Raw genomic sequence first — 14,945 nt, 5'->3', positions numbered from 1 at the left:
TCGAAGTCACTCAAAGGTCAATGGAGTGATACATGTTAGGCATAACAAAGAGAGATCGCAAAAAAAATATAATGGATCAGACAGAAAACCCAGGTCACTGCTGTAATCCAAAGATTTAAATCTTTAAAATGTCAGTGGGACATTTGGCGAGAAGAACTGACAATAGATGGTCTACTAGAATTACAATGTGATATTCAAGAGGCGTCAAGAGACCAAAAAGACGTCCAAATTTAAGATGGGCCTATGACATAAGGTAAAAAGCCTGTACAACATGACACAGAAAAGCGAATATTGGACAATCGTGGACAGAAATGAAGAACGACTATGTAAAGGTGGCTGATGATGATGGTGGATGATGGTGAATGATGATGATGATGTATAATTATGTCTTTTTAAGGAATATTATTTTTTGTCCTAGCTTCTCTGAAGAATTCTTATTTTCATCCATTCTACTCTTCACTATTTTGCTGTTTATTTTTGTACAACTCTGATATCTAATTCAAATAGACCAGATAACAGGCAGATAGCTCTACAATATTAGTATTCGGTTGTATCATCTCTTTTATGGATCGCTAAGAAACGTTTATTTCCTATTTCTTAATATTTTCCTGTCTTTCCACGTTTATTAAAGATATTATAACCATTTTTCCATTCCACTTAAATGTACTTTATGCCGAATTTTTAGTACATCTCTGGTATCCGTATTTATCAAACCAAGTGTCTTCCTTAGCTAAAGAAAAAAACTTGCGAATTGGAGAAAATAAAAAATTGCCTATACATGAAAATTCAACTAACCACAAACTTTGTTTTTGTTGGTGTATAGCGTTCGAATCTTGTTTAATAAAGGCAAGTATTGATGCAGATTTCCAAAACAAGATGCACTATCGATGCTATTCTATTCCTAGCAAAGCAAGGAATCCATTACGATGAACTAAGGTAGACTGATTTCAGCGACCCATCTAGTGGAAATTGTTTAACACTGTAGAACTTATATCGCATTACAATGTCACTCTTCAACAACATACTGAGCGGCATAAGAAAAGGCAAATCTCGTATTATTCACATAAAATACAAGATAATTCCTTAAAATGACTGCCAATGGCATAAGGCAAAAGATAAGACATTTTAAATGCCAAATAGTATTCCTTCGTTACGTCAAAACAAATACATCGCAGGTAGAAGAAAATTTTATTGATTTTCTCTCAGTTAGTGAGAAAACAGGTAAAGATCTTAGTCAAGAAATCCTAAAAAAATTAGACAAAGATGGACTAAACTAAGAGAACTGTAAAGGCCAATCCTATGACAATGAGGCAAATATATATGGCCGGAAAGTATAAAGGAATTCAGTCCAGACTACTTCAGGAGAGCGAGTTAGCATATTTTGTTCATGTTCTGTTCACTCCCTAAATTTAGTTGGTGCTGGTACAGAGGTATTATTCCTTGGAGAAAGAGGAGGGGACGGCAACCTGATCTTTGTCCCACTGATAATTCTCCAAGTTCCAGTCCTGGCTATAGGTACTCTTTTATATTGTTTTGTTTCTTTCTTCTTCTTGATATGTAGTAATAAATAAAAACTAAAGGACACACTTAAATCTTCTAGAAGTTTCAGAAACACAGGTTAAGAATAAAATGGTGTTGTAATGCGTCGGGAAGAGACGAGAGAAGAAGTGTTCACTATTCATTTTCACAAAATGTAAGCGATATTTCGAAAGACATTCCGAGACCTCCACATCTAAAAAGATCTATGTTCATTTAAAAGAACGAAGCACAAAACGAAATCATGTAAGAAGAAGAGTATACCGAACTAAGAAAACTTATTATGAACAAAAATTAAAATCCACAATATGCTAATAAGACCCATAATAACATATTTTGCAATGGCAATAAGCACAATAAGCAAGAAATGTATCAAGAAATCTAATAAAATTACCAGAGATAGAAATCATGAGAACCATCCTCGGGACAAGCAACTAGAGAGGATAAAAGAAGAGGAGAAAAAATCATATAAATAAAAATAGTAAAAGAAAGAATGGAAAATACACAGAAAACCATATCAAAGGAAACTAAAGCTCTATATCAAAGACAATTACAAAAACAGATGTCAAAATTGACTATTTATATGATGAGGAATAGCTTTATCTATGAAGAATAGAAAGTATAGTGGCAAGTTCAGAAAAATATAACGTCACTATAATATTGAACCTGTGACAAGAGTAGTACTAAATCTACGAAGCGAATTGGTTCGAAAGGACATTCTTTCATGTTCATCAACAACGCTTCACAGATATATACATGTGGAATGGAATAGAATTACTTACTACCGAAGTTAGAGCACATTCGAAACTAATAAAATACAGAAAAGAAAAGTTTTACAATTTACAACTCATAAAACTACAACATCTTTACTTTACAACTACATAGATTGATAAATTGAATTACTATTATAATTATTATAGGCACATTAAACTTCTATTTTCCCTAAATTCATCTGCTTCTACTTCGCTAAATCAATTTATATCGCTACTTATTTATATATTACATTATCTATATCACTTTGTGACAAAAAATATTATTTAGAAGTGTAATAAATTGTACAGAATATCGAGTAACTGTCACGCTATCCAAATATTAAACGTCAAAAATTTAAAATAAATAAAAAATTCAAATTATATGTGCATATCAATAGTTTATAATATCTATTTTGTTTTTTATATTAGAATAAAACATTTCTATTATAATTTAAGGTTATATATGTAGTTCAAAACATGTCCCCAAATGTACTAAATAATCAAATTGAATGTACTTGTAAAATTAATTCAATTCTAATATCTACAAAACTTTTACTGTGAACTGTGAACAACCAGTATAAAATTAGATTGATAATAAGCAATAAGCCGGAAAATGTGAAATTAGTTGTATATCATAAATTAGAGACTTACCTTAAATATTCCTCAGGTTAGTCAGGTTCTGTTAAATATTGTTGATCAAATTGACACCAGTTAATTCGATTTTTTCTCAAACTGAACACTACTTCAAACTGAACTTCACAATATTATCAGACTGATTTAAAACTTTTAGATAAGAGTCTGGAACGCCTGTCAAAACATTTCATAGCACCCTCAAAAATTATAATGCTTGATTTAGAATGCGTTCTATGACGTGCGTTCGGTTAATGAGGTTAGAGTTTACGGCACGATTGTTCGGTGGCGCTGCATGCACAGATACAGATTCAACCCCGGATTTGGATCGCAAACTGAATTGTTTTATCAAAGGGTCGGTTTGTCCCACGGAAAATCATCCCCTCTGAATTCCGGTTGCTAGGGATACTACGCCGACGCTCTCTCAAATGATAATGTGATAGTTTCAAACTGATAAAAAATAAAAAAGTTAGTCTTTTTGCGCTATTTTTGCTAACTGGATAGGTGAAGTTTTCTGTAAATACGCATAGCTACTGATTTGAATTAAAATTGGATTTTCTAAATGCAAATGACTCTTTAAATGGAAATCGTTTTTATGAAGGAATTTATCCAAAGGAAATAGTTGGAAATTAGAGAAGAATTTTTTAACAAAATTGGAATTGTCCAGTGACGTAGGTATGAAATATAACAAAAGGCAAGAATAACAAATACATCGTATATGTACAAAAGTTTTAAGGAAAAAGTAAAGAAATAAAACATTTTTTTCTGTTGCGCAATCAAACATATATCTTTTGATGTAACAAGACTTGCCTTCTTCCTTTTGCTACGCAATTTAGTATCGGCTACGCTAGTCGATGTTTATCCATTTTGTTTAATGGTGTATCCATTTTATTCAAAGTTCTTGCGTTGAATCTTAATTTCTTTATTTATAAAAAACGGGATGTGGCACTCCGGCAGTGACCGAGGAGGGGAGCATAGTTTTCTTATCGTCTATACATCGATGGTTTTAATTTACTTTAATTTATTTATTTTAATTTATTTTATTCTACTCGATTCGATAATCGATTCGATTCGATAATCAATTCAATAATTGATTCGATTTGAATTGATATTTGATATTCGATTCGATTCGATATTTAATTTTCTAATGTTTGTATTTTGAGAACGATTTTCGAAGTGGAAATTGAAACGTCAATAAACTTACTTTAACCTTTAATTATGGCTTATTCCCATTTAAATAGTAATTGATTCGATTCCGATTCGATGACCGGATCGATTAGATTCCATAATCGATTTGATTTGTTAATCGATTCGATAATTAATTAGATAATCGATTTATTTCGATATTCGATATTTGATTCGATTCGATTTCGATTCGATTTGATTACGATTCGATTCGATAATCGATTTAATTTGATAATAGATTCGATTCGATATTTGATACGATTCTATATTTGATTCGATTCGATATTTGATTCAATTGATAATCGATTCGATAATAGATTCTATTCGATATTTGATTCGATATATGATTCAATTTGCTAATCGATTCGATTTGATAGTTCTCCATTCGGTTAACTTACATGTCCACCTTCCATCCTTCATCCTTGCCATGTGGCTAGTCCATCTCCATTCGAATCTGTAGGCTCTTTAAACACCTGTAACTCTGGTTCGGTCTCGTAGGTCTTTGTGATCTTGTCTTTTATTGTTACTCCTATTATTCAAAGCTTCATCCTTTTTTATGCTATTTTTAGTTTTAAAGCATTGTTTTTTGTTAGGGACGGAGTTTCCGCTCCGTAATTCATTATTGACTGAGCACACTGATCGAAGTCTTCCCGCTGCAGAATAATCGGTATGTTGTTGTCCTTGAAGAGCTCCATATGCTGCCCATTCATGTACCCTTCTTCTTTATAACTCATCTGTATGGATGTCCTTGCCTATTCTAATTTCGTTCCCAAGGTATATATATTTATCAACAACTTTACTTAAAATTTTTGGATTTTTAAATTGTTACTGGGCACGAGTTTGTACCCTCTTTAATGACAGAGTAGAGGTTATACAAAGAACGGTACTAGGCTCGGGCTTCAGTCTGGTAGAAGTTTGTTGGTCGGGGCTCTTATTACAGCTCAAATATAAAGAATCAGTTAGAGAAGTACTGAAGATACAGGGACGAGAAGTTAGAAGATAAAGAAAAGAGAAGTTAGAAGATAAAGAGAAGAGAGGTTAGAAGATAAGAGAAGGGAAATATTTGGGCACCACCCTATTTTTGGAGGAAAAGGGAAACCTTAAGACATATAAAATAAGATAACAAGAAAGATAAAGTACAGTTAAGATAATCACGCGAGAATAAAGTAAACCGTGAGAGACAAGGTATTATGATTGTGCGGTACACAGTACACACTTAATATTTCGACACATATACATTGTTTATATGATAAATTAAATAGTAATATAAATCAATAATAATGCCTGAAAGTGGTACACCATGCACAAAAATATAAATTTATATCATAACAAAAAAATAAATGGCAAATAGTTCGTCAACAAAGTTATATTGAGGTATAGTAGTTAAAGTAAATGAAAAAAATATAAAAATTTTTACTGAACAGTTAGCACGAAATAAGTTATATTTATTACATATATCCATGGAAGAATTTATAAGAAGTGCGAGGAACAAATATCGGACAAACAGTTCGGCTTCATTAACGCAGTGGGTACCAGAGAGGCACTTTTCGGAGTACAGGTACTGATTCAAAGATGCGGGGACGTTAACTGCGACGTATACGCATGCTTGATCGACTATGAAAAGGCATTTGACAGAGTTCAACATCAAAAGATGATAAACATTTTAAAAGAAGCAGAGCTGGATGACAAAGACCGCAGAATAATTTCAGAACTCTACTGGAATCAGACCGCATACATGAAAATTAACGGAGAAGAAACACATCACATAAACATACTACGTGGAGTTAGACAGGGATGTATCCTATCGCCGTTAATATTTAATATGTACTCAGAGAAAATTGTTAACGAGGCCCTTTACGGAATAGACGAAGGCATCCTTCTAAATGGTGAAAGAGTAAACAATGTTAAATATGCCGACGACACCATGGTGATAGCAGATAGTTTAGAGGGACTTCAGAGGCTAATGGACAGAATAAACAAGTACAGTCAACAGTACGGACTAAACATTAATACCCACAAAACGAAACAAATGATTATCAGCAAGGAGAATATAAATGGGGCTCATCGATACATTAATGGGACGCAGATAGAGCGAGTAAAACAGTATTGCTACCTGGGAACTATTATAAACGAACAGTGGAGCAATGTACAGGAAATAAAGTGCCGCATAGGAAAGGCAAGAACGGTCTTTAACAAAATGAGCGCCATCTTCAAAAGTCACATATTCCAACATATTCCTAGATACAAAAATGAGACATTTGAGATGCGTTTTCTCTGTGTTGTTGTACGGGGCGGAGGCATGGACGCTTACAGACACCACTATTAAAAAACTTGAAGCATTTGAGATGTGGCTTTATAGAAGAATGCTGAGAATATCATGGACAGCAAGGATCACGAACAAGGAAGTTCTAGAAAAAATTAAGAAGGAACCAGAGATTGTGTTTACGATCAAACGCATAAAATTGCAATATCTGCACACGTTATGAGAAATCAGCACCGTTACTCCCTGCTGCAGTCTATATTGCAAGGTAAAGTCAAAGGTAAGCGCGGACCCGGTAGAAGGAGAATATCATGGCTGCGGAATTTAAGAACATGGTTTAAGAAAACCTCAACGGAGCTGTTTCGATCCGCAGCGAGCAAGGTCATTATTGCCAATATGATTTCCAACATCCGAAACGGATAGGAACCAGAAGAAGAAGAAGAAGTTATTGCACAATTTATTATTGAATATAACAAAAAATATCTTTCCTGAAAAATAATTATGAATAATTTAGTATTCTCAAGAGTAGGAAAAAAGCAAGGAATATTATAATAGTATCTACGTCAATATTTATAAAACAGTCCATTGGGTTAGAGTTAGCCGTAAACAAACAAAGTCACTGACCTGAAGTCGTAAATCAATTTCTAATGAATTATATAAAAATTGTCGGTACTCGCAATTGGATAATCTGCATTGTACTTAGCCGGCAGTCAGTAGGCACAGGTAATGAGGTCTTTCATAGAACGGTCTCAATAATAAAGGCACTTGACTTGGGTAAGTCAGGTACGGTAAAGAATTACGATCTTCAATCCGAAATCTCTCAAATTTCATTTAGGCAAAAAGGAAGAAAGAGAAGCAGCAGGTAATACAGGTAGCAGATAAATAGTACAGATGAACGGTAGAGACAAACAGTAGAGACGAAACGTAGATACGAATGATCGGCAAACAGAAGTGACTTCGTTTATTCGAATTGGAAGACGTCTGTTTGACAAAAGAGAAAATAGTTAATATAGGAAGCAGTGTGTGAAGATATAAAGATAAGGGTGAATTGAAAATACACTTATCGCCGTTTGATGGAGACAAACCGTTTGCCACAGGAACCAACTAAAAAATGAATTCGAACTCTGGTCTTAGACAAGCTACGGATAAAAAAAGAGTGGGAGTATTGGCCAAAGAGTGCCACGTGAAAATGATACTTTGGTCGTTTTTCTAACCTAACCACTTTCTCTTGACAGGAATTATAATTTCACCGAAAACCAACCAATAATCTCCGTTTTTCATAGAAGGTAAACTGGGTATTTGACAATAGAAGCTGATTTCTTTGTTACTAGAAAGGGTTTATATTTAACAAATGATAGATAAAAAGAGCAGAGAACATTTGGCGAAATATTTCATTGTTAAAAAAAAACATGACAAATCGGTCGTTGCTTTTGGGTTATTTTTAAGACTTTTAGGAAAATGTATAGACATAGGTGGCGTGAAAGTAATTTTCTAAGGGAAATAATTTAAAGAAATTTTAAACATGCTTCAAGGTTTGTCATTTACCTATGTTGTTGTGGGGATATTCATTTTTAAGCTAATTTCTCTGCAGGCTCTTTACAGTTCTTCTAACATGGTCTTGATTTCGTCTAGGTCATCTCCTATCAAAACTATATCGTCAGGATAATTCAGGTGATGCTTCAGGTCTTTCCCCGTCGACATTTATCCGTTTATGATCCCAATAAAGAGTTTAAAGGGAACGTTCTAGGGCAGTTATAAAAAGCTTTGGTGATAGTGTGCAACCGCTTTGTGGAACTTTATAAACACTATGGGTTTTTCAATGAGTTGTTTTATCGTTTGATAAATAAAAAAATATATTTTATTTAATATAGTTGATCTATGATTGATATTTTTGTCCCAAAAACTGGTTTAGTATTTTAACACATCGTTTGCAGCACAAGGGAACAGTCTACTAAGAAGGATATTTGAGAGAGTTTTGTATGCGCTGTTAATTAGTGATATTTTTCTACAGTTAATGCATTTTGTTTTGTGGCCTTTTTGTGGATGGCCATTAAGATGTTTTCCATCGACATTGTTAATATTTTTGAGGGTTATTAGCTGGTGTATTTTACGACGTACTGCTTTTTTCCCAAATTTTAGAAATTCCATTCCTTTTCCATTTATTATATTTGTGTGTAGATATTCTGGGTTTGATTTTTGCTCTGACTAAACAGTGCTTTGTATCTCCATCTGTTCCTCTGAGGCTTCTTACGTTTAGAATATTGTTGGCATGACCAAGATCTACAATGATACAGTGATCGTTTAAAACCCAAGTCCGTTTGTGAATGTTTTTATGTTGCAACATGGTTCTCTTCATTACCATGTTATTGGTCGCGACTATTTGTAGAAGTCTTTCACCATTATCCTTATATGGGAACTATGCTTACATATTGTAGATTGTAGACTAGGATATTTGCTTATTTTGGCATTAAAGTTGTCTTCCCTCCATAATGTTTGCATATGCTGTTGGGGAATCATGTCTATCACTCTTTCAATGGTTATTAATAATTATTATTTACATACATATGTTACTATAACCCCTAGAGGTTTGATTCTGCAACTATTTTCTTGTGGCATCTCTATTACATCAAATAATACATTTTCAATTCAAATTGTAATTTATTTCCATTAAATATAGTACATAACCTAGAAGTTGATGTTACAAATTTGTAAAATTAATAAGCAATATGGCAAGTCAAACGTTAGAACCAAGTTAATCTAAAACTAATAACAATGAACAAAAATAGACATCTTATGGTACAACAACCTAAGTTTTAAACGGTTTATAAAAACTATGCAAATATTATAAATAAAAAACAGCTTAAAAAATAAAAATAAGTCGCTCTTTGAATCTAAATAAAGGTTATTTACTGTTGAATTAAAATAGGGGGGTCAAAAATCTTTATATTGATTTATTATACTCTTTTTTTATTATTTTATGGATATTAAATTTTAGACAGAGTTTGCCGATACACAGTAAATATTTGAACTTCAAGGTCATGGAAAACACCTTTAATTGAATAAATTTTGTGTATTGTTCTGAAGCTACTTTCTTGTGGCATTTTAATGTATTCATGGACGTATAAACATAGATGGACACAGCAATAAGATACCTTAAACACACACTGTTTTGAAGCTTTGATATTCCTGGACAAGAGGGTAAAGGGGAGTAAAACGGGTATCGATAGACTGTGATACTTCCTCAATGAACATAAGCGTGCTTGAATTTTTACTCGCGGGGATAATTATTCAGACGTTAATAATTGGAAGTAGTAATAATGTATAAAAACACGTTTTTATCGAAAAAATAAAATACAATTTTATTTGCTTTAAAATTATTACAATAAAATATAGTTGAGCTCAAGTTAATTTTTTAATAAGTATCAAATAATCCTACGATAAAAAAAACAATTAAAAAATATACATTTGTCAAATTTAAGTACATACCTATATTTATTGATAATTGTATTAAAACATATTTTTTAAAATTGTGACAAATTTGTTTTAATATAATATGAATAGATTCCTCGTAGTAAGGGTTTCTGCTACAAAAATATTTATTGATCATTCTAAAGCTGGCATTTGACATAAAATTATTTGCAAATATACCTACTTATTAAAAAGTAGGCGTGAAAATGTATAAATTATTGGAAAGCTATTTAGCGAACAGAAATATTAAAGTAAAAATGGTAAATAGACATAATAGAAGACGTTGGTACAGAAATAAATTTTTATTGATTGCGAAATAAAACAGTCTTAGTAAGAACGCTTCTTATGCGCACACGGTTAGCATCTAAAGTAGTCCTCGTTTCATGATGAATTCCAATTTTAAAATATTTCTCAAGAACCAATTTTAAAAGTTGCGTAGAGTGACTATCGATTGCATCTTCATCATACATATGGTCACCAAAATGCTCATAAATTGATTTTGGGACATGTATGATTTTATTAATCAAAATATTCATAAGGTTTTTAACTCGTCTGTTGTAGATATTTATAGTTTTATTAAAATATCTGAAATATTTTTCAGCTTCCTTACAAGTTTTAATAACCAAAAATGATGCTTTTGAAAGGTTTTTATACTGTTTTCTCTGTTGAAGTTTGGAGTAAGTTTCATCATTAATCAATATTATTTGGAAACCTACATAGAAAAATAAATGAGTTTTATTCATTTCACTAATTTATTTGAATTCATGAGAAATATTAAATTAAAAAGCTACTAAACAGATCTTTTTAATCAGATGATGTCTACTTATAATTTAAAAATGTCTATACTAATTTCATGAACTAATATCTTGTTCAATACATTAATGAATATGAATAAACCCAATGTGTACGCCTATGAAAGACATATTTTAAAATGTAAACAAACAGGCTTTCTCAGTTCCTCATCTTAATAATGTAAACAAACACTACTTACAAATTAAATGAGACATTGGGATGTAAATATTTCGTTTTTTTGCAAATGCAATACTGTAGCACCATTATTATAAAATGTTTATTTCACCATTTACAAATATCACTTAAAATACAGCCAAAATATCGAAAAACAACTTTTCCTCATCTTGGGTAAAAAGTAAACAAACATGGACATGACATGGAACAGCATTTGAAGTTTGACGTAGAGCCACAAGACAGAGAAATGTAAACACCGTTGCCATTAATAAATAGTTTTTAGTGCTTCTACATATAAAATAATTGGTTGATATCTGTTTTATACGCTATTATTAAATGATATGCACACTTGATGTTTTAATTACAATTAAATATATTAATATAAGTAATAAATTATTATTTTGGTTTGATAGTACCTGTAGAGTATAAAATAAATATAGTAATATTTTCAGCGATACGTGAATAAAATATTTTAATAAAAAAACGTGACAACATTTGAAGGTGCTGAGAATGTAACCTACTCAAATAATTTTGGCTTCACATTTTTATGTAAATAACTGAGTCCATCTGTGTTTATACGTCCATGAATGTATTATATATTACTTTAAAAATAAGGTTATTGGACGTTTCGATTTCCACTTCGGAAATGAAAGGTCAAATAAACTGAATTTTAAAGCAAAATTGTTGCTTATTCCCAATCAAAATAGTAAATTAAATTTTGTGATTTTAACCTGCAATTTGTGTTAAAGATTGATGTCTAAATGTAAAGTGAATTGAAAATACAATTCTTTTTAGTATTTTATTGTACCCTTTTTATGGACAGAGTGGAGGTTACCCAGGAAACGACACTAGGCTCGGGCTTCAGTCTGGTAGAGGTCTCTTGGTCAGGGTTCTTTGCAGCTCAAATACAAGAGATACAAGGGTGAGGTACGGAAGAGAAAGAGAAGAGAAGAGAATTTTATGCGACACCCTATCTATGGATAAGGAATAGATAAAGTTAACAGAGACGAGGCAGATATGGAAAGACAACGAGAATAATATGAAAAAGATAAGGTAATACTGTAGCAAAACAAATATAGAGTGAGGAGTATTTATATCTCGCGATAATCACCAATTATTAAAGTAATTACTATTTAAATGGGAATAAGCCACAATTAAAGGTTAAAGTACGTTTATTGACGTTTCAATTCTTTTTCATTTACAGAGTCGTTGGCTGCCTTGTAGTCTATAAATATGTGGTGCGTGTCTACACCGTATTCCAGTGTTTTCTCTAGAATTTGTCTCAGGGTTGAAATCTGATGAATTATTGACTTACCACCTCTGAAACCACACTGATATTATCCTATTATTCGCTCTGCATATGATGCCATACGATGGCATAGTATATTGGAGAATATTTTATACGCTGCATTTAGGAGCGTAATTCCTCGATGGTTAGAGCATTCAAAGATATCTGCCTTTTTGTGTATGGTGCAAAGTATTCCAATATTCCAATCACTTGGAAGGGACTTCTGTATCCATATTTCTTTTATAAGCTGCTGTAGCGCTATTATGATATCGTGGCCACCTTCTTTATATAATTCCGCTGGGAGATTATCTATTCCGGGTGATTTATTTCTGGCTAGTTTGTTTACAACGTCTTTAAATTCCAGGATCGTTGGTGGATCCTCCTCCCTCTCGTCTGCTCCGCTTACCTCACAGCTTTTGTGTTCCGGGTTTTCTTCTTCTTCCTCTATATTAAGTATCTGGTTAAAAGACCAACCATATTTAGACCAACTAGATAAAAAACAGGAGGAGTATTTGCCGGAGAGTGCCAAGCGAAAATGATACTTAATTGGTAAGTCCGGTGCGGTCTTATTTCATATACTTCCCTACTTTCTTCTGACTGAGAAAGTCATTTCATAGAAGAGCCACATCTCAGCTTTTCTTAGAAAATAAACTGTGTTGTTCGACAATAGGAACGAACTTCTTTGTTAAGAGGAAGAGTTTCTATTTATCCAACGAAAGATAATAAAAGAAAGGAACACATACTGTGATTTCGTTGTTGCGAGCAGGCGTGACAAATCGCTCGTTGCTTAGGGGTTATTTTTAATAGGTTTAGTAAAGTTCGTGGACATAGGCGACGTGAAAGTAATTTTCTGAGAGGAATACTTTAGGAAATTTTAAACATGCTTCTTTATATCGACTAGTGATAACATCGTCAGTCAGCTCAAATGTTTCAGGAAGATTAAATTTCTCTCTGATATAGTACTTATAAATAAAATGAATAATTGCATCCTTTTGGAGGCTGTAATTATTCACCAACGATTTCCTAAATAAATGTATATAAAAAGTAAGAACTATCATATACAAAAAAGAGAACATTTAGTAAAATACATTATCTAATATATCTATAACAAAATACACTGGCTCACGAAATACCTTTCAAGTTTATTTAGATTAGAAAGCCTTACTTCAGTCGTAAAATGCCACTGAATACCTAAAAATCATACAAAGAAGCTGAATTTTGCTGATAATGTTAATTTTGTGACCCCAAAAAAGATGCAAAAAAGTTTGTCACACCTACCCAGGGCTTTCCCCTTAACACCCCCTCATAGGCGACCTGGGCTTTTACCTAAACACCCCCTCATAGGATTGGGGGGAAGAGCGGAAAACATCGATTGACCAGGAATCTGCATGACGTAGAAAGAAATGTTTCAAACAAGAAACGTAGCTGAGATAATTATTATTAGCACTTTTTCTGTAAAATAAACCGTTCTCTCAGAAACAACGCTTAAAGCGACCGGCGATTTTGAATGTTAGTTACGCGCATGAAATAAATTTTTGAAATATAATTTGTATCAACTTTTGATCAGAGCATCTTATCGACAAAAACCAAAATGCATTTTAAAGGTAAAGAGTGCAGCTTTCGCCCTTAATTTTTGCATTTTGTAGAAAATAAAGCTGTAAAAAAATGAACGTTGCGCGATTTTTGCTATTTTTACGATTCCCTTGAGATCAATAATTTTAGATTTAGGTGAATTAGGTAGTGGTGTAACCAGTATAGAGGGCGGAATGGCGGATTTGCCAGCAAGTTGAAAGTACTTAAGTTAATCGCATCCGTGTCATAAAATCAGATATTTTAACTTTGTGCTCTGCGGTCCTTTGGTGCGGTCATAGTAATGAATATCTTAAAGTGAAATGATTGTGAAAAGTAATAGTTTTAAGTACCTAGGATTTGTATTAGAGAGTAATTGAAAAATATATGAAGTTGTATGCAGTAGAGATAGAATGGGATAGATAAAGTCGAAGGAAGCGAGTGGTGTGTTGTGTGATAGAAAGAATCCAATGAAACTAAAGTGAAACGTCTATAAAACTACCGAAAAACCAGTTGTGAATTTTTTAAACGTTTCTTTTTTGAAATTTTTTTATTCTCTTTAATTTCTATCAAATGTTCTCATTATTTTCATTTCCTTTGACTTTCCTATGTATCTATATAGTTCAACGAGAAGCAAGATGATATTTCTACTTGTTGCCTCCAGTTTGCTATCACCACTTCCGTATGTACAATAGATAAATAATGTTAGAACAAAGTACGACAAAAAACTAATAATCCGTAAGATAAAATCTTAAGCATTTATTCACAATTACCCACACACATTAACAATAAATTATACGAATCATAAATCATATTTCAAAACACCACTGCATTATTATAATAAAACTTATAGTTAATATAATTTGATAACTATAATAATACTTTATATAACTGGCGTCATACCGTTTAAAACGTATGTAAAAAGGCCAAAACTTTCCTTTGAGATCCTTGAACGTAGATGGACAACAAGACAATTTGTAATTTTGATTGAAAAACTACTTATCCGGCCTTGTCCTATCTTTAGGATTGTAGAATTTGTTAGTGTTAACCTAATTAGGATAAATATAATATAATGGAGTTTGGATCACTTCATTTATAAATGGTGAATTCAATAAGTAAATATTTATTTGTAGTTCTGAAAGCAAAAAAACATTTAAAGCATTATATATATATATATATATATATATATATATATATATATATATATATATATATATATATATATATATATATAGATAATAACGGATTTATTACGGCTGTTGCCGCTTCTCCGCCCCCAATTTCCATCTTT

The 14,945-nt window shown here is 32.2% G+C and overlaps 1 protein-coding gene across 2 annotated transcripts in view; it reads right to left on the bottom strand.

Moving 5' to 3' along the window:
* LOC140445955 (uncharacterized) overlaps window positions 1-3,233 on the bottom strand; it is a 249,157-nt gene extending 245,924 nt beyond the window's left edge. For both annotated transcript variants that reach the window (XM_072538413.1, XM_072538412.1), the window contains exon 1: window positions 2,940-3,233. The gene's annotated coding sequence lies outside the window, so the exon portion shown is untranslated. The remainder of the gene's footprint in view (window positions 1-2,939) is intronic.
* Window positions 3,234-14,945: the final 11,712 nt, after the last annotated feature.

This window comes from Diabrotica undecimpunctata, chromosome 7, assembly GCF_040954645.1.
Source record: "Diabrotica undecimpunctata isolate CICGRU chromosome 7, icDiaUnde3, whole genome shotgun sequence".
Lineage (NCBI taxonomy): Eukaryota > Metazoa > Arthropoda > Insecta > Coleoptera > Chrysomelidae > Diabrotica > Diabrotica undecimpunctata.
Note: the sequence above shows the minus strand (reverse complement) of the source record. Positions and strands in the feature narration are given on the sequence as shown.